The following is a 20,912-nucleotide window of genomic DNA, read 5'->3' as shown; positions in this document are numbered from 1 at the left end:
GAAGATAATGTGAGTAAAGACGTGTGACTGATGGCACTTTACACTCCCCTGCTTCCTAGTTGACTCCTGGCAACTAGACACTGATTACCACAATGTAACTATCATGTCATACAATATATTACTTGAGGACATCACGGTACTTATCCTTGGTAACTGGACCAAATGCAATACAAAAACGTGGTAGATATAAATCTAACCATAAAAAAGTCCTATATATCATACACATTGAAAAATCAGATCATAAATGTAAATTATGAGCACCAAAAATCAAATACTGTTTTGGTAAATACTGTTCAAAGAATGAAAGTGTACCTTTCATCACTTCTGGACGGACTTTGAAAGCAGTTGAACCAGTAGTAACTGTGTCTTAGTCATGTCAGCAATCACAGATGGATCCAGCTGCATCACTGTGGCATTAGTTGCTTCTTGGTGGAGAGCTGATCTTGGTAGATTGAGAGGGTTAGGATGTTTTCCAGCTGTGCTCCTTGTTGATCTCCGTGGTGGCGTTACAGCCTCTGGCTCCCCTACTTCGCATGGAGTAGTACCTCTTTCCTCCCCTGCTTCGCATGAACCCGTCCCCTCTGACGTATCTGTGTAGTTCCACTGGTGTGTCTTCTTCCCTGAGAATTTCAGCTCCTGAAGCTTCATCCGGACCGACAGACTCTGCAGGCATCTGTCTCCTGTGGCATGTTCCTGCCCTTGGTCCCAGCTTCTACTGTTTCCACGCCAGGGATTTCACTAACGATAAAGAAATCATAGTCATTTCCAAAATCGTCATTGTCATCACAGATCAGTTCCATCTCCTCAGGTAGATTATTTGGCAACCTTTCTTCCTGTTCAGGTTCACTGTGGATGTCATCCACTAGGGTACGTGAATCAAGCAACTCTTTCCTGTGAACTGTTTTAGTATGTTCATCTCCCTGTAGTGGCTGAATGACATACTCGTTAAATGGTTTCTTTTCCACTACTCTGTATGGTGTAGGGCGCCATACATCTTGGATTTTATTTCGGCCTGGGGGGGTGATTCCTGAGAAAGAATCTTGCACCTATGCTGAGTTCTCTGTCTCTGGCGTCTTTGTTGATCCGGGTTCTTCTCTTTAGAGCTTCACATTCTGTCCTCTCGGATACCAGGCGATAAACATCGTGTAGTTTTTGATAATGTTCTGCTGTCCACTCTTCTTGCACTCCATCACTTGCACCAATTAACATGTCGATGGGAACCCTAGGTTCTCTCCCAAAGAACAGGTAGTGGGGAGCATATCCAGTAGTAGCATGGGGAGTTGAATCATAGGCATAAATGAGTTCTGGCAGTTGTTCGGGCCAATGGTTCTTCTTTTCTGAGGATAGGGTTCTAAGTAAGTTGTGCAGCGTTCTGTTAAATCGCTCACAGGTGGCATTTCCCTCAGGATGATAGGGTGTTGTTTTGGTTTTCAGTATGCCACAGATGTTGCACAACTCGTGTATAATTCTACTTTCAAAGTTCCTACCCTGGTCACTGTGCAGACTAAGCGGAACTCCGTAGTGCACAAACCACTCCTTGACCAAGGTACGGGCTACTCTCTTTGCTGTCTGGTCTCTCAGAGGTATTGCTTGAGTGAACTTGGTATAGACATCTGTCATAATCAGCACATTTTCAATTTTGTTGGTTCCTGGTTCCAGCACTGTGGAATCTGCCAGAATTTCCATTGGTTTCTTAGCAAGGATGGATCCAATGGTCGGCTTGACGATCTCCCCATGTTTTCCTAGCATACACCTGGAGCACTTTGTGCAGTAGTCTTTGACGTCTTTGGACATGTAAAGCCAGATACACCTACTGTGCAACAAGGAAAGTGTCCTCTTACAACACTGATGACCATGGTCGTCATGCACTGATTTCAACACTTTAGTCCTCAAGCAATCTGGCAATAGGAGTTGCTTGATCGTGTATCTGTCGGTAAAGCACATCTTTTTCCTCCACTATCTGTTTCCAATACTGGAACAGTCGCCTGGTGTAGCACGATAACACGACGAAGGATGAAAAGTTTCATCACTGTTCTTTAATTACCACAGCATATAACGTTAACAGTCAGTAATGCAACAATCGGAATATGGTGGAGACCGTGAGAGAGGCTAGGCACTTCCCAGGCGCTGACCAGGTGAGACCAGGGTTGTTCTTCGGACTTCTCTGCTCAGCTGATCTGCTAGCCTTGGCTGTTGGTGCTGTCCGTTGGTCTGTGTTCAGCTCCCTTCTGTGCCTCAAGTTGCCTTCCTCTCTGTAGACTACCTTGACGGTGCTGCTTATATAGCAACTTCGCCACAGGATCACGTGGCGATTAGTCAGCATTTCTCTTGACCGTTCAGGTACACGTAGTGACCAGTCAGCATTTCGCTGGACAGTTTGCCAAATCATCACAACACAGTTAAATCGTTATCTGTCCAATTAGTTAGTCATTAGTGGTGGTCAGTACAATCATATCTTTATCTGGTCAATTTGACCTTATCTTCACCTACTGTTGACCAGCACTGACCGACTTTTATATTCCATGGAAAACAAGCCTGCCCGTCTACACAGCCTCCAACCATAGTGTTACATTCGCCCCATTATACATTAGAATTTTTTTAATTTTTTTTACGTAAAAAATTTCTAGCAATCGTTAAATGCAATTAACACTAAAACACCCATGCCAACAAGCATTACAAGGGTACCTGTGTACATTGTTATTTATAATCATTATATTCATGTTAACAATCATTATATGGGTACCGAAGTCCATTGTTAGTTACAATTCATTATGCTCATGCCAGCAATCATTACATGGATACCTGTGTACATTGTTATGTACAATTCTCGACACTATTGTGCTGTTAATGCAACACTCGACCATTCGGTCGGCTCCATATATACGTGGTTCGACATACTATATGTCACAGACATGTAAACAACTATTGACCACATGAAGTTTATAATGTGTGTGCACCATAGTCCGTTATCTTCGAACTTTGCCTTGTGTTCACTGAACTGCGTGTAGCGATCACATCTGTAAGTCAGTAGTTCCATGAATTAGTTCGTCTCACGCGTGTTTCGGGTGACCGTGTCCAGCGTCGGATAGATGCTCCTTATGGCGGTTGTTGGTGGAAGTTCGCTTGCTGGATCGGAGCCCTGTAGGAGTGGCGCAGAAGGTAGTGGTCCTCTGTAGGTGTGATCTGCACCCCCAGCGTTAACTGGCACCATCTCAACCTCAGTTGTAGCCGAGACTTTCCTCCCACCCCTTCCTCGTTTGGCAAGCCAGGGTCTAATGACTCTTATGTACAGAAATATCCCTACCAATATTCCCCCTATAAGTAGAATTATGCCTATAAAATATTTCCAGTCAGAAGTCTCATCGTCTGGTATCATGTTATGTAGTTCATCAAGCTTATCAATAAGATGATCCATCAGAATTTTCTCAATAACTCCGAGTTTCTCAGGCAACCTAGTCAAGTTCAGTCTTTTGGCAGTTTTCATAAAAGGTTTCCAGAGCAGCATGTTCGAAACATTCACGGTCATCACTAAAACTAGAAAATTATCTCTTGATTGATATTGACTTTCATTATGATAATAAGGGAGTAAAGTCAAATGATCATTAGATGCTGAACACGAGGCGTTCAGTTTAATTATCTCTAATGGTGGAGAGACCATGATAGTATAGGAAAACCGGTTATTACTATCACATACCACTACAAAATCTAATTTCTTATGAGTCGTCACTATCCAACGCCCTGCAGCGAGGTATTCTGCCATAGGTAGAATTGCGTTTGGTCTGATTTCTCTCTACAGGTCTTTTGGACTTTCGTTTCATCTTTCATAAATAGAGCAACTACACATAGATGGCTTAGATTGATTGGGTAGATGGGACTCTGGATATGGCAATAACCCGTAAGGGGTTTTGTGCATGCCTGTACCTCGGAGGGTTTCAATAATGCATATTTCGTACGCTGTGCATTGACTGCAACTACATCAGTTTCTAAACGATATTCTGCTACCATATGACCGATACCATCTGTTTTCGTGTCTCTGCCGTTCCCGATCAGTGGTATAGGTAAGTTATGTGCCTGGTATATCCCAAATTGTCCATTAGCATCTAGAAGCGGAATGGACGTAATTACCAAGATCTTATTTTCAATAGCACGGTGGTACATAGTAAGGACTTATAGAAACCCCATAAGTTGTCTTCGGGATCATTTGCTAATCGAAACCTATTAGGAAGATGGACTTGTATGTCCTTTAATAAACTTAGTAACTGTTTTACGCTATTGTACTGGGTGCAAGATGTCCTAAGGCCAACATATTAACTTGAAGTTGGAGGTGTTCTAGATAGGATAAAAAGGTTTGTAACATGCCTCGAATATTCTCAATGACAAGTTCTGCCTGTAAATAGGTCTTTGTGACCCATTCTAATTTTGCTATCTGATTTCCTAATGTCATTGATACATTAGCAATTTCACGTTCTACAAAATGTAAATCATCAATAACTTCATTAATGGTCTGTCTATTCTCCGAGACTTGAATTCTAGTTGTATTGAGGATAGAGAGCCCCTCCTGTATTACGTGTGTCATATCTACTTGGTTTTCTGCAAGCCTCTTCACGTTTTGCTTTATAGTGTTTAGGTCAGCATCAGACACAGTGCCAAACAAGAAACTTAAAGCTTTACCAACAAATGGTAATAGTGAGCGCTTAGGTCGGGCATGCAACCTGCTATATTCAGCAAAGTTTTCTGCTAGATTATTTAAGGTGGTACTCAAACGTATTATTTCTTCGTCTAACTTTATATACATACTTAAAATTCCCTCTGATTTATCTGAGTAGAAACGGTTCATAAATTGCCTAACCATCAGTGCAACTTGATCAATGTCATACCTGCATTGCTCAATAAACTGATTATATGGTTTTAGATCAATAACAAAAGTTACCAACCATTTTGACCTAGTGGTAGTGATATCATTTATCTTTTGGAAGATAACATTTTCATACATTACATTACCCTGGGCAAAACCAAACAGGAAGAGGAGAACCGGCGGAAACATGTTCTCCCTGAAACATAAGGATATCGAATAATAGACGATGAACTGATAACCATTAATCTGGATAACCCTATAATAACCCAACCATTGCTTGAAGCAGCTGTTTAACTTGTTCTCCTTTGTTTGTATGTGTGTTTCTAGTAGAGATTCTAGATGATTTTCGTTCAATAGATTCTATTAACATGTCTTCTTCGTCGTTATTAGCTGCAGAATCATGGGCTCTACCCGTTCGTCATGCTCCTCATTTTCATAATCAGTTTCAAGTGGTTGATTCCTGGCTCTTAATCGTTTCTGTAATTCTGCCAATGGTATGTAGTCCTCTTCTTCTGAATCTGATCGCTCTTGACGATATCGTCTCGCGATCCGCTTTGGAATCAGTGATAATGACTGGATCTGACTCTTCACTACTGGACTCTTCTGGAGGAACAACATATTGGGCCTTCCTTCTGGGCCTACCTGTTGTATCCTTGGGAATTTCCCAATCATCTATTTTGCTATCCGCAAATGTTCTGCATGTGCTTTTGTTACTGTCCCATCAAGTTGATTCCGAATGATGAATGTAACAGGTGATGTCCGGCTCAATTACTCGGTAGTATGGCTTCCATTTGGATTGTAATTTGCTTTTTCGTTGGTGATGTCTGTAATACACAGGATCACCAACGTTTATCTCAATTGGCTTGCTGCATCTGTCAGCATATTTTGCTTGTCTTTTCTTTGCCTTTTTCATATGTCTGTGTACCAACAGAAAAGATTTGTGTTGCTGTTGCAGGGCAATTTTATGTTCCTCCTCCCCATGGTATTTCTTCCTGGGTTTTAGAAGGTTGTCCAATGGTAGGACAACATCCCGGTTGTATAAGAGGAAAAAGGGTGAGAACTTGGATGACTCATATATGTTGAACCGGATTGCTGCTAAGGTCTGGTTCAAGTACAAATCCCAAGTAGTTAGATCATCATCCAATTTCTTCGCCAGGACATCATGCAGTGTCCTATGAAAACGTTCTACTCTCCCATTGGCTTGTGGGTGGTAGAAAGAAGTCGTCACATGGTGAATTCCCAATGTGGCAAGAATTTTCTTCACGACATGGTTTACATTTTCCGTACCATTGTCGGTGACAATCTCTAGTGGAGAACCATATTGAGGAAATATTTCTTCAATTAGCAGGTGTGCAATGGTTTCAGCAGTCTTGTCTGGTACTGCAAAAGCCTCCGGCCAACCACTATAATGATCTACAAATCCCACAATGTACTTGTTTCGTGACAGAGTGGTTGGGTAAGGGCCTGATAGATCCATGCTTATTTTCGCAAATGGATAGGGAGGTACATCAGTTTCTTGGAGGGTGGCTTCTGTTTTCGTGAGAGATCGGGCCTGGCAAGTGATGCAGCGGGAAACATACTCATACAAATCCTTGTACATGTTCGGCCAGTAATATTTTGTTTTCAATGCATCAAACGTTTTATCGATTCCCATATGCCCATTCTCATCATGGTACTGATGGATTAGTTGCCCTTTTAAATGTGTGGGTACATACAATCTTGGGACGGGTTCATCATCCACATCAGTGATGTAGTATAGCAAACCATCCATCAATAAGAACTTCTTGAGGGAATGGCGACCATCCTGACCTTTTTCTAGCAAGGTTTTCGTTCTTTGTATCTCTTCATCTTTTGACTGTTCTGTTGTCATATCAAGGTTAAAGTCCAAGGGTATTGCCTTTTCCAGAACATCTAATCCTGGACCTTGACAGCGAGCATATGCCTTGGGCTCAAAATTGGTCATGTCAAGCACATTGATTTCTAAACTGTTATCATTCTCTACAGATTCAACCATCTCATCCGACCGTAAATTATTACCATCGGGCGGAACCCTGGAGAGAAGATCTGCACAGGTATTTTCTGTGCCTGCAATATACTGAACCTGACAATTATATGGGTGACTCCAACAGATACTTCAACGGTTTATGATCAGTTTTGATCACAAAATCTGCATTATGCAAGTAATGGTCAAGTTTCTGTAAGCTGAAGTGTATTGCGTAAGCCTCTTTCTCTATGGTCGCCCAGCGTGTCTGTGTGTCACTCAGTTTGTGTGACAAGAAATGAATGGGTTTTTCCGTCCCATCATCGCTTAATTGGGCTAGACAAGCACCAATGCAGCTGTCACTGGCATCTGTATACAGGATGTATGGTTTATTGGGGTCTGGATATGTCAGTAAAGGAATTACTGTCAGTCTTTGTTTTAGGAACTGGAAAGCTCGCAGACATTCATCTGTCCAGGAAAACCTGGCATATTTCTTCGTTAACCGAACAATTGGTTCAGCAATTTTAGAAAAATTTGGAATGAAGCGCCGATAGTAGTTACACATCCCGATGAAACTTCTGACCTCTTTGACAGATGTTGGAGCTCCCATAGACCGTATGGCTTCAACTTTCTGTTCCTCTGGCTTGATCCCACTCTGGTTGATCACGCGAATCCTAGATAGTTCGTTTCAGATTGGACAAAACTACACTTAGAAAGTTTAAGCTTCAGCGAATGCTGTCTCAGGCGATCAAAAACAGTTTGTATGTGAAACATATGATCCTGTAAGGTTTTTGAGAAGATCAAGATATCATCTAGATATGCTATTGCAAATGCTTCTAGATCCTGTAGTACTATATTCATGAGTTCCATGAATATTGAGGGAGCGTTACAGAGGCCGAAAGGCATAACAGAGAATTCAAACAGTCCACGGTGACATGCAAAAGCTGTCTTTTCCTTGTCTTGTTCATCCATCAAGATTTGCCGGTACCCCGACTTTAAATCAAGAGTGGAGAAGTATTTTGAATTCCCCAGTTGTGTGAAGATATCATCAATGAGTGGGAGAGGTGTGGAGATGGGTCGGGCAATCTTGTTTAAGGACTGGAAGTCCACACAAAATCGTTTACTTCCGTCCTTCTTGTCCACCACTACAATGGGAAAGCTCCACGGTGATCTAGACCGTTTAATAATCTTGGCCTCTAGCATGTCATTGATGGCTTTGTCAACCACTTTTCTTTTATTAAGTGGTGTCCGGTATGGCCTCAACTTGATAGGTGCATGGTCACCAGTGTCAATCTTCATCTGTACTGTACTTGTATGTCCTAAGTCCAAGTCACTTGCGGCAAAGAGGTCCTTGTACCCAGCTCCTAAATTCTGTATCTTCTCTTTATGCTCTTGTGGAGCCTTAACGTCTAACAATGCATCGTCCACAGGTTGGTTTGTTGAGTGTCCTAATTTCTCTGCAAGTGTTACTAAGTTTTCCTCCGGTACCTTATCTAATCTTCCTAACACACACCCCCTTCTTAACCTGAATGTTTTGTTTGTGGTGTTCACTATCATAATTGGGACATTCCTATCTTTGTTCATGCACGCTAATGAGTTAATTACTATGAGTCCTGGTTCACAAGATAAATATCCGGTATCTATTTCTGACACTTGGTAAAGTGTGTCATCGGGGAAATATGGCCCTTGTTTTACTTTTGCTCTGCACAGACTTCTACTTTGTGGTTTTAAAATAGTGTCCCCAGCCAGACGCACAATGGAGGCAATGTGCAGATCATCTTCCAATGGTACATAGGTTTTTCCTATCCTTAAACTTCCAAGGTCGTAGTAAAGTCGGACGCCATGTTGTTTTAGCCAATCTCTTCCCAAAATCATATTCCTATTCATGTTGCCTACCACATAAAATTGGTGCGTTAATGTCACTCCTCTCATTTTAAAAGTGATGTCTACACAACCATCTACTTCTAAACCATTCCCATTGACAGATTGTAGTGAAACCTTCTTTTTACTTAACTTATAGAGTCCTTGAAGTTTGTGAAAAACCCTTCTGTGAATAATAGATACTTCAGCTCCAGAATCAATCAAACATCTATAATGTTGTTTCCCTATCCTAACAGTACACGAACTTGGATTTCCTGCTAAATTTATAGTATATACTGTTCTCTCCTTCTCCTTCTGATCGGTTTCATCATGAGAAGGAGTTTTTAGTTTAAAGGTGTTCCATTTGGTGTTCTCCTATATGTTCCATAATTCATCCCATAATTTTTCTCTCTGTTTGGGCAATCCCTTTTAAAATGCCCCGGTTGGTTGCACTAACACAACATTGCTCATGGTCTACCAATGGGTTCCGCCTCTTTATTTGTCACTGCATTGACACTATTCCTATTGCCTGACCTACAGTCCCTCGCCTTGTGGCCTGATTGCTGACATTTATAGCATTTCGGTCTTGGGCGGTAATGGTCTACCTCCATGGGCTCTTCCCTACGTTGATCTTCAAGTCCTCTATTGCCCCTTCCTAGTCTCAGGTTAAATCGGGTGCGTAAATTCTGTTCATGCGTTGCACATGCAACAGCTGCAGCCATGTTTGGAGGGTTTTCTCTCATTACTTTCATTTTAAGATAGTCATAGGCTAACCCATCTGTGAAAAAACCTACTAATTGGTGTTCTATGGCAACACCATCTCCATCCCTACCTAGTCCTGTGTAAGCCTCCTCGGCTAAGTTTAGCAGTCGTTCGGCAAACAACTGTACACTTTCACCGTGTTTCTGTCTCACGGTTCTCAACAGCATAAAGGCATGTTGAGCGTCAGTTATTTCGGCAAATCGACGAGTCAATTCATGCTTTAGCTCCGGCCATGTTGCCTGATCATGGTCTTGTAAATAGCGATGAATAAAATCGCTAACTGCCCCTGAACTTGACTGGTACGTCACTAATTTGATTCTATCTTGACCTGAGTTAGTCAACACGGCGTAGTTTTCAATACTTTTCATCCATTCTTTAAACTTCGTAGGCTCCCCCTCAAATGGTTTTATAATTTGGGCTATAACCTGTGCGCCTAACGTCGTGGACAGACTGGCTAATTGCCCTGTTATTTGCCCTGCAATTCCGGTCAAAAAGTCACCTATATCCTGGCTTACCATAACGAAGTCGGAATAAGGAAGAAGTCAAAGCCACTTACCAAGCTGATCAGGATCCAGTCCACGTTGTTTGCGGCTTGTCCTTGTTTGAGGGGGAATCCGGGTCACGGCACCAAAGAAGAACCCACACGTGCTCTATGTAGCACGATAACACGACGAAGGATGAAAAGTTTCAACACTGTTCTTTAATTACCACAGCATATAACGTTAACAGTCAGTAATGCAACAATCGGAATATGGTGGAGACCGTGAGAGAAGCTAGGCACTTCCCAGGCGCTGACCAGGTGAGACCAGGGTTGTTCTTCGGACTTCTCTGCTCAGCTGATCTGCTAGCCTTGGCTGTTGGTGCTGTCCGTTGGTCTGTGTTCAGCGCCCTTCTGTGCCTCAAGTTGCCTTCCTCTCTGTAGACTACCTTGACGGTGCTGCTTATATAGCAACTTCGTCACAGGATCACGTGGCGATTAGTCAGCATTTCTCTTGACCGTTCAGGTACATGTAGTGACCAGTCAGCATTTCGCTGGACAGTTTGCCAAATCATCACAACACAGTTAAATCGTTATCTGTCCAATTAGTCAGTCATTAGTGGTGGTCAGTACAATCATATCTTTATCTGGTCAATTTGACCTTATCATCACCCACTGTTGACCAGCACTGACCGACTTTTATATTCCATGGAAAACAAGCCTGCCCGTCTACACAGCCTCCAACCATAGTGTTACACTGGACCAGGGGTGTTCTCTGAGAAGTTGTCGCTTCGATGGCTTTTTACCTTGATCCCAATAGTGCTTGAATCTCCCAATGTATTCATCTTCCATCTGAAGTTTGGCTATATCTTCTGTTGAAAGTGCGGGCATGTGGGTAGATATGATGGGAACTTGCCTTTGAACAGTTGTGTTCATTTCTTCCTCCGTTATCTCATGGATGGTTGATCTAAGGACTCCTGGAAGTTGTGTAGAGTCACTCAGTGATGCTGTTGAGGCTTCTACTTCTAATGACTCTAGTCTGTCTGTCTCTGGAGAATGCTTTGACTTGCGGCTGAGAGAATCTGCATTCTTGTTTTGTTTGCCCGACCTATGCCTGATCGTAAGGTTGAATTGAGCCAGTTCGCCTACCCATCTCATCTCAGTGGCTCCAAGTTTTGCTGTTGTCTGGATGTAGCGGAGTGGGTCATTGTCTGTGAACACGAAGCACTCTGTTCCAAGCAATAGATCTCTGTACTTCTCTGTCACAGCCCATTTGAGTGCAAGCAGTTCCAACTTCATGCTGCTTTAGTTCTCCATGTTCCTCTCATTCGGACGAAGGGAACGGCTAGCATAGCTCAGGACTACTTTACCCTGTTCTTGCTCTTGTGACAGTACAACTCCGAGTCCTGCATTGCTGGCATCTACCTCCAGAATGTACGGTTTGGTGAAGTCTGGAAAACCTAGAATCGGCGCAGAGGTTAGCTTTGTCTTCAACTCCCCAAAGGCTTTGTCACATGACTCGTCCCATGAAGACATCCCAAGTCCTTGAGGCCTAACCTTCCTCTTTCCCTTCTTGCTGGTGTTCCTGCCTTGAAGCAGAGCGTGTAAAGGAGCAGCAATCTTGGCGAAGTCTTGAACAAACCGCCTGTAGTACCCAGCTAGTCCAAGAAATCCTCTTAACTGTGTTTCTGTCCAGTACTGCTTTCACCTTGTCTGTATCTGGTAGTACACCCTCCTGAGAAATCTGGTGACCAAGGTACCGCAACTTCTGCTTGAAAAGTTGACACTTCTCAGGTCGAACTTTCAGGTTGTATGATGCTAACCTTGTGAGAACCATGTCCAGTCGGTGGATCCAAAAACTAAGATGTCTTCCATGAAAACTATCAGGGTTTGGAAGTTCTGGTCACCGAAGATTTTGTCCATCAATCTCATGAACGTTGCAGGTGCTCCAGTCAGTCCAAAAGGCATCCTTGTATATTCATACAGTCCTCCCGTGCCTACCCGGAATGCCGTCTTCTCAATGTCCTTCTCTGCCAAGGGGATCTGATGAAATCCATGTGCCAAGTCCAGACTGCAGAAGAACCTTGCTCCCTTGAGAACGTCGAGAGCTTCCTCTATCCGAGGTAATGGATATGCATCTTTCCGAGTCTTGGCATTAATGGCTCGGTAATCACAGCATGTCCTTAACTTTCCATTGCTCTTCCTTACCAAGACAACCGGTGATGCGTAGGGACTTGATGACTCACAAATAATCCCCGAATCCAAACTTTTGGCAATGTATTGTCTAACTTCCTCCCATAGTTGTGGTGGAATTCTTCTGTGAGGGTCTCTAACTGGAATCTCATCAGTTGTTACAATCCTGTGTTCAACTGCATCACAAAATCCTATATCCTCGTCAGATGTGCTGAAGACAGATTGGTGCTTTATGATCATGTCGGTCAGATTCCTTTTAGCCTCTTGACTGATGTTGGTCCCAAAATCCATCTTCCCCATTAGATCCTCTCCAAGCTGCCTCTTCACTGAGTCTTGCGATATGTCCTGGATTTCAACTTCTTGCGAATTTAATTCCACAATCTGGTATCTTGGTTCAAGGAGAGCTTTCTTGAGCTGGGCAATAGGAGTCCGTGGCTTGAGATATACATCACTGTCGCTGAAATTTGCAACTTGTACGGGGACTGTTCCTGTCTGAGTTACCTTGACATGCGAGGGTCCAAGAGTCAATCCGTTAGGAAGGTGTTCAGTGTCTCCATCTAGTTTCTCTATGAGAGCTTGGTAGGACTTCGTAGCCTTGCGTACACTTCCTTCGATGACTCTGATGGTCCTTGCTGGTATCAGTACTGGAGCAGGTCCTGCAACTCTGACTCGTCCCATATCTTCTCTCTGACGGTCAGCGCAAACTTGCTCGTACAGGGCTAGGATCTGTCTCCAATCTTCAGGGATAGGTCTTGTCTTAGCATGCTCTTGTATGTCCCTAAAGATGTTCGAGCCTAACACTCCGGGTACTCTTTCCTTCCTTTCTCTAGTAGTCTCATCTTGTGATTCCTTCGCAATTAAAAATCCTAAATTTTTTAATTCCTGGCCGAAAATATTTACTGAGAGCTCGATATAGCCCAGGATGGGAATCTCCTCTCCATTTGCCGCCTTGACCTTGATGAAGTTAGATACATCCAACCAGTCTCAACAACCGTCTCCGGGCAGGTTCCCACCGCCCTATGTAAGACTGAGCCTATATCCAGCTCTCCTGTAGTGTGGCTGTCCACTACAGGTTCGAACCGTTTCCCTTTTCCCTGTTGTACATTCTCTGGGGACAGTCCCTCTTCAGGTGATCTGGAGAGCTGCAGATTCAAAATTTAAACGGTTTCTTGTCTTCCTTGCTGCCGCCACTGGTTCTGATGGCATTCCCCTGGCTAAGAGCTTTCAGCAGCCTGTCGATCTGCTCACGCTGTTGGTCGATGAGCGGCTGTTGCTGCCTGACGATGGACTCCTCTGACTTGACGGCGGCGGTTTCCTGGGCTTGAACTGGTTTGGGCTTCTGGTAGTCCCCAAGCCAGGCCACAGCTCTGTCCCTAAGGTCAAAGAAGGATAATGTTTGTTGTTCGATGTTGAGCCTCCTCAGCTCTCTCTTCAACCCTTCATCCGTTACGACCTCGGCGAGCCTCCCCTTGAGTGTTTGATCCCTGTTCTTTCTCTTGGAGGGATCCAGTTCAGCAATTCGGTCAAAAAGTTCCACCATGTTGAGGGAGCAGGTGACAAGATCCTCTCGTCCTTGTCTCAGGGAGTAAAATCTTTCCTGGAGGAGGGGTAGCTGGTCTCCATCCCCAAAGACTCTTGTCAGGACCTTAAAGATCTCTTCCGGCTAGCCTTTCAGAAGGTCTCCACGCCCTTGGATTTCTTGTCGGGCCCTTCCTGCCAGGTTGTCTATGATCACAGCAGCGGTGTCTGAAGGATTCAGTCGCCTAGATTCAGCGTGGCTCCTGATGTCTGAAATCCACTCAGCCAGGGTGGGGTCACCCGCCCTCTCTGGCCTTCCCCTGAAGCGGTCCAGCTTCCTCCCTGTGACCATCATGACTGGCTTTTTTGACTCCTCTTGCTGGTTCCTAATCCAGACCTCCTGCTCCTTAATTCTCATTCGGAGCCTTTCCAACTCCGAAGAGAGTTCCTCCACCTTGTCAACTCCTTCATTAACTTCCTGTTCTCCTGTTCCTCCCCCCTCCCCTTCACCCTGTGGTCTATCTCCGGGCATCCTTAACTCAAGACCCTAAGATTTAACCTGAAGGTATCTTTAAGGGAAAGAAACAGGAAAATACCCAAACAACATTTAACAAAATTAAAGTATTATCTAAATTTTAAGCTTAATCTTCTACTGCTGATGCCCGTTGGTCTTCATCTTTCTGCTTCTGGCAGCAGCGATATCCTGCAGTCCTGTGTCCTGTCAGGCCAGCAGTTGAGGGTCAATCCGTCGAGTCAGTATCCAACTTCTGACACCATGTAAAAAGCAGAACAGAGCCGTTCTCTGGGTCCATGTATTTTATTTATACTGAAGACGGTAGACCTAAACAATAAAACAAAAACATTCAATATACATGGTAACATCATGGATGGCCTGTCATAGATGAAACTTGTACATCGTAATCCCATAGAATTTTAGATTAGCACAGTGCATAAAAGTACAATATAAACATTCACATGGAAGAAAGCATCTTTTACACACAAAGTCAGCTGTACCAATAGCACTTGCATAGAGTTGGAGTGAATAATTACGGTTCACAGAAACTGTAGAATGGCAGTGAGCAAGGGAGATAACTGCTTACGGGGAGTGACAAATAAAATAACAGTACAACCTAAAATTGTCATTAATTAGTGGATCACAACATTTTATACACTATTCGTTCTCACACAACCATTGAGCAAAAAACATGCTTTCAAGTTACAATTCTACTCTATAAACACTGATGACAGTACATTTAAAAAATGAAACATTTTCCCCATAACAAGTTATACATGGATGGCTACGAGATAATCACAATTACTCAAACAATCAACTTTCTGATCAATTCAACTTTGCCAGTGGGGTTATCACAGACAAATACACTGTTATAGCATAACAACACAATTGATAAGCGAAGGGAGTGTACTTACTCGTACATAAGTTGGCTCATTAGAGCTGGACAAAAACAATGCGCTCTGTGGTCAAACAATGTGCTGCTCGGTTGGCTGGCTAAAACAAAGGGCCTGCCATGGGCGCGAGATAAAGTGATAAGAGCAGCATTTCGGGTAACCTCAAAGTAATTACTTACGGACTGTTATTATTTATTTTTCCTTATCCTGACTCATGCTATTTTGCTTGTCTTCTTCTTCTTGCGAACACAGTGGAACACTTGTATCTCCCAATTGAAGTTCCCTTCAATGTAAAATCACTAATTAGTACTCACCAAGAGTTATCTGTCCCCTCAAATGCGCGGGAACAAGGGCGCCACCTCCCGCCATGTGCCTCACTCTCTCCTTCTTCGTCCAGTGAGCAGGATGTGAGAGCGCCTGTGTCTCCCTACACATTATATCCTTTGTTTATTCTTAGTTATTTACCTCTTATAGGCTTCTATAGAGGTGTAGCTAGTATCCTTCAACATAATGCATTGATATTTATTCGTGTTTCTACTGTTTTATTCACGGTTCGCCGTGTTTGTTCAGTAGATTGCGTTGATGAAAATCTGCACTATTTGTAAATTACGTTTCTCTGCTGCTGATCCACATTTAATATGCCCTAGTTGTACTACACCATGCTCTACTGTTTCACGTTGCAATTATTGTATTAATTTATCCAATTCTGCCTTTGATAAATATTTATTTTGCGTCTTGAGACGCGCAGCAGATAGGTCACGTAAACAGACCTCAGCCATGGCTAATACACCAGAGCCTGATATACCCTGTCAACTGCTGGCGGACGACCCCCTGCCGTCTGGTGTTCCGCTTGAGTTACCCTCGGAGGAGAGGCGTGGGACGCAGTCAGCTATCTCCAAGAAGCGACCTGCATCCCCGGACATCCGGTCGTCCCAGCCTAAGACTAGGAGGGCCTCCACGTCGTCACAACGTAGACTCCGCACCCCCAGGGCTACATCTACGTCGAAAGGGAAATCTACGAAGTCCAGCAGTACCTTCTCAGCAGAGATAGTTCCAGTTACAGAGTTGGGCCTATATGATGACGACCAACCGATCATCATTCCAGATGTACGGCGAAAGAAGCGACCAGTATCAGCTACCGTCACCTCAGCGCAGATCAGCACTCAGTCGGAGATCCCTACACTGATGGCAGAGAATCTTCCTGAGGGTCCCGTCGCTACCATAGAGCAGGCAGCGTCTGCTTCTCCGCAGACCGTCCCAGACGACCTGGTGAGCCACATCATGAAGTTGATGGAAGATCTATACGGTCTACAGAGGCCTTTGAGCCACGGGCGTCTCAGCCCACCCCCCTTACAGTCGTGTAGGGCGTCTCAGCCCGCTTGCACGTCTCCGCGTAGGGCCTCTGAGCCCATACACGCGCCTCCATGAAGGCAACCCAGGCCGTATCGGAGCCTTCGTGGAGGCAGGCTGGGACGTCCTTCGCGAAGGCTTAGATACGGCCTAGGTCGCCTTCGTGGAGGCGCGTGTATGGGCTCAGAGGCCCTACGCGGAGACGTGCAAGCGGGCTGAGACGCCCTACACGACTGTAAGGGGGTGGGCTGAGACGCCCGTGGCTCAAAGGCCTCTGTAGAGGCCTCTGTCACCATTCGCGGAAGGCTTCACTGAGGAGGAGTGAATCACCTACCTCTGACCTTGATGACCACAGAGGACGTTCGCGAAGCAAGATCCTCTGATCCCATGACTCGGACTCAGACTCGCAACCTTCACGAAAGCCTTCACGAAGGTTAAATGGCTCCAAGTCATCTTCATCTAGAAGATCAACAAGGGCTTCACCGAGAGCTTCACGAAGCTACCACCTTTCGCCAAGGAAGTCTCCACGAAGGTCTCCCTATAGACGCCACCCGTCAGTCCGTTCACCACATTCATCTGGTCGATCCTCATACAGATCATCTAGGACTCCACCTCAGTCTCTATTGGAGGAACAGCAACACATTGTCTGTGAACCGATGTCAGAAGAGGAAGATGGTATCGTATTTTCTGACGCAGAAATTAGATATTGGATGGTGAATGGTTTGGAACTTTCCTCCCCGTCTAAGAACGAGAACTCAGCCCACACTTATCTTATGAAGGAAGATGATGCTGACACTATCTCCTTACCTCCTATTGACCCGATAGCAGCGGTACCAGCTAATCTGGATGACCCTTTTAGTAAAGCCACAAAGTCTCAGACAGCACATATGCCGTATTTCAACTCTAAGAAGTTTGCAGGTCACAACATGGAGCCATTTTACAAGGCTCAAGACATTGATGAGAACTTTAAGTTAATCAGTGATACCAAGTCCAAGACTTACAGAATAGATGACCGCAAGCTTGCCCAGATGGAAACCATATCAAGGAGGATGTTTTTTGGATTGAACAGATCTAGAACAGTCAATGAAACTCTCCTCACTAAGTTCAGAGACTCTACAGCCGAAGAAGACAGGATGATTTACTCGGCTCTCCTCATGCAGAAAAGAGACCAGCAGTTCCTAACAGATCACTTGACAGCACTATCTGCAGCTACTACTATGGCTCGTCGTCAAGGTCTCCTAGCCTCCTGTAATTGGGGTGATCAATTTACTGAATCACTCTACTCTGCCCCGTGGTCATCACCGTATATCTTTGGTGGTAACATAGACAAGGTCTCTAAGGAAGTCTCTAAAGACTCAAGAGAGGTGCTAATGATTAAGTCTATGGATACGTTAGCAAGCGTCATTAAGCAAACTTTGCTGAGATACTCAGGCAAGTCGGAGTTCTCTGGACTACAGAAAGCACGGGACAAGAAAATGGCTACTGTAAAAGGAACTAAGGAGTCTTTTGCCATACGGCAATTACAGGGGAGAATCAGCAAGAGGCAGGTCATCCAGAGGCTCCCGCACTTATAAACGATGAAGGACAGGTTTGGAACGACTGGAGCCTTCCACCCCCAGCCGTTCCAGTACAACCATCTCAAGTGGGTGGACGCCTTCATCTGCACTGGGAAAACTGGGGATTCCTACAAGATCCATATGTATCCAACATCCTACAGCACGGATATCAAATACAACTAAAGGCCAGGCCTCCGCTGACAGTCATCCCTCCAAGGTTCGACTTCCATCCCTTACAACTACCAAAGTTAAGAGAAGCAGTATCAACGCTCTTAACCAAGCAGGCCATAGAAGTTCTGGACCAAGTAAACATCGTCTTTTTAATAGAGCCGGAATTGAAAACACATCTCTACGTAGACGCGTCACTACAAGGTTGGGGAGCTCATCTCGCCAACAGGACGATATCAGGGTTATGGAGCCAACAAGAGAGCAAATTACACATAAATCTGCTAGAGATGCATAATCCACTGGAGCAACTTACTAAGGAATGCTCAGTTGATGATTCACACAGACAATTCAACAGTGGCGTTTTATGTGAACAAACAAGGCTCAACCAGGTCCCCGAACCTATTGACTCTATGTTTTCAATTGTTCGATTTAATCGACAATCTCAACATACATGTCAGAGCACGTCACATTCCAGGAGCAAAGAATGTTATAGCAGACACTCTCTCTCGGCCTCAACTACCTTCGCCGACAGAATGGATGCTCCATACAGAGATATTCGCACAAATTATCAAGGAAATAGGAGCTCCACTAATAGACCTATTTGCCACTCGCTTCAACAATCAGCTGACAACATTCGTATCACCAGTTCCAGACCCACTAGCATGGGCAACGGACGCACTAAGCATATCGTGGAAGGACTCAACGCTGCATCGCTGCCCGCACGCCAGCGCAATCCCACAAGTGTTACTCAAAATCAAGCAAACTCAGAGCCTCCAAATGATTTTGGTCACGCCCTACTGGCCAGAGAGAACGTGGTTTCCAACTCTTATTCAAGAAATCGGACAACCAATACTACAACTTCCAAAGTGCCCGAATCTGCTAATACATCCTCACACCAGACAAGCGCACGGAAAGCCAGAAGCATTCCCACTTCACGTATGGACTGTATTAAGGCGTGTCTAAATAAAAGAGGTTATTCAGCCAGAGCGGCGAAAGCAGTCACGCTTGCCTTGCGTAACTCCACTCGCCACTTGTACGATGACAAGTGGCACAGTTTTGTAAATTATGCTGCAAAGAAAGGATTTACAGCTAGATATGCTACTCATCCTCAAGTGGCTGACTACTTATGTTATCTACGTCAGACTAAACATCTAAAAGGCTCCAACTTATCTACATATCTTGCAGCAATAAGCTCTGTCATAACTATGAGAACGGGTGTCAAGTTAACCAAGACCCCAGAGTTACTGGCTTTACTACGTGCTTTCCGATTGGAGGATCAGAAACACAGATTTCACACTCCAGCATGGGACCTAAATATAGTGCTTCGACACCTCACAAGTGAGGCATATGAACCATTAGAATCAACATCGTTCGAATTTCTGACTCAGAAAACTTTGTTCCTGTTATCTCTAGCTACGGCAGCCAGGATGTCAGAGATTCACACACTAGATTACGAGAGAACACGCTTTGATGACATTCATAACATCGTGCATATGGGACTACGTTGGGATTTCATCGCCAAGAACCAGTTACCAGGTCAACCAGACAGGTTATTCCACGTCCCAGCTCTCTCATCTATTCTTGGACCTCATGATACGATGGATCTATCACTATGCCCAGTGAGAGCACTGAAAATATATCTACGCCGATCAAAACAGAGGAGACAAAAATTCAAGAGATTATTTATTCCTCTATCGACAGCTACGCAGACTGAAGTCTCACGTACTACTATCTCGATTTGGATCAGAACTGTCATACTACGTGCCTACAAGGTTGCAGGACTCGACCCTCCAAGAGCATCTAATCCTCATGAAATTAGAGCGCTAGCTTCTACACTTGCTCTTCACGGCAACTGCTCTTTGAATACCATAATGGAGGGCTGTTTTTGGAGATCGGATATGGTGTTTGCCAACCATTATCTGAGAGATATCACCACCGAGGACGTCTCAGGTATTCACCATTTCGGTCCCATGGTCCTCGCACAACAGTTGACAGTTCCCCGGAGAAGATAAGTCAATCTTACAGATTTTACTACTTATCTCATAACAGTACTACATAGCCAAAAACTCTATGAAGTTTACGCTATTATATATTTAGCTTAAGTTCAATCATAATCTTAAGCTCAGTACTATGGTTGTTATATCATAACAGTATATTAGCTAACAAACTCTATGAAGTTTATGCTATCATATTGTCAAGCTTAAGTCTATTTTAGTCTTAAGCATAGTATTCATGTTGTATATACTTTTATCATAATATTTATATTGTAATAACCCATATATGGCAGCTGATAAGTTAACAGCAGGAATTCATCAATTCAGTGCCTTTATGAAGTTCCCATAAGGGTTATTACAGTCAGTACAGTACAAATCACTAATTATCTAAATCCAAAGTATTCTGTATTCCCACCTCCGTATCCGTAGGATTCTACAAGCAAAATAGCAGTCAGGATAAGGAAAAATATGTAATTTTCTGAATAAAATTGATATTTTATACTTATCCTGACTCATGAGGTAAGCCCTCCCATCCTCCCCACATAACACTTTGGATTTCCCTGAAAATTCAAGTGTTGGGCTCACTATATAAGGAGAGAGTGAGGCACATGGCGGGAGGTGGCGCCCTTGTTCCCACGCATTTGAGGGGACAGATAACTCTTGGTGAGTACTAATTAGTGATTTTACATTGAAGGGAACTTCAATTGGGAGATACAAGTGTTCCACTGTGTTCGCAAGAAGAAGAAGACAAGCAAAATAGCATGAGTCAGGATAAGTATAAAATATCAGT

At 44.0% G+C, this 20,912-nt stretch overlaps 1 protein-coding gene and 1 long non-coding RNA gene across 2 annotated transcripts in view; both read left to right on the top strand.

Moving 5' to 3' along the window:
* LOC124278056 (CST complex subunit STN1-like) overlaps positions 1-20,912 on the top strand; it is a 65,925-nt gene that overhangs the window by 24,608 nt on the left and 20,405 nt on the right. The window lies entirely within an intron of this gene.
* On the top strand, positions 1,923-11,079 carry LOC124278060. The gene is made up of 3 exons (XR_006898960.1): positions 1,923-1,988; positions 8,184-8,189; positions 10,703-11,079. It is a non-coding gene; the product is annotated as an uncharacterized LOC124278060 (long non-coding RNA).

The sequence above is a fragment of the Haliotis rubra genome, unplaced genomic scaffold, assembly GCF_003918875.1.
Source record: "Haliotis rubra isolate DU_JTF1 unplaced genomic scaffold, ASM391887v1 Scf230, whole genome shotgun sequence".
Taxonomy (NCBI): domain Eukaryota; kingdom Metazoa; phylum Mollusca; class Gastropoda; order Lepetellida; family Haliotidae; genus Haliotis; species Haliotis rubra.
The sequence above is the reverse complement of the archived record's forward strand: the minus strand, read 5'-3'. Positions and strand labels throughout refer to the sequence as shown.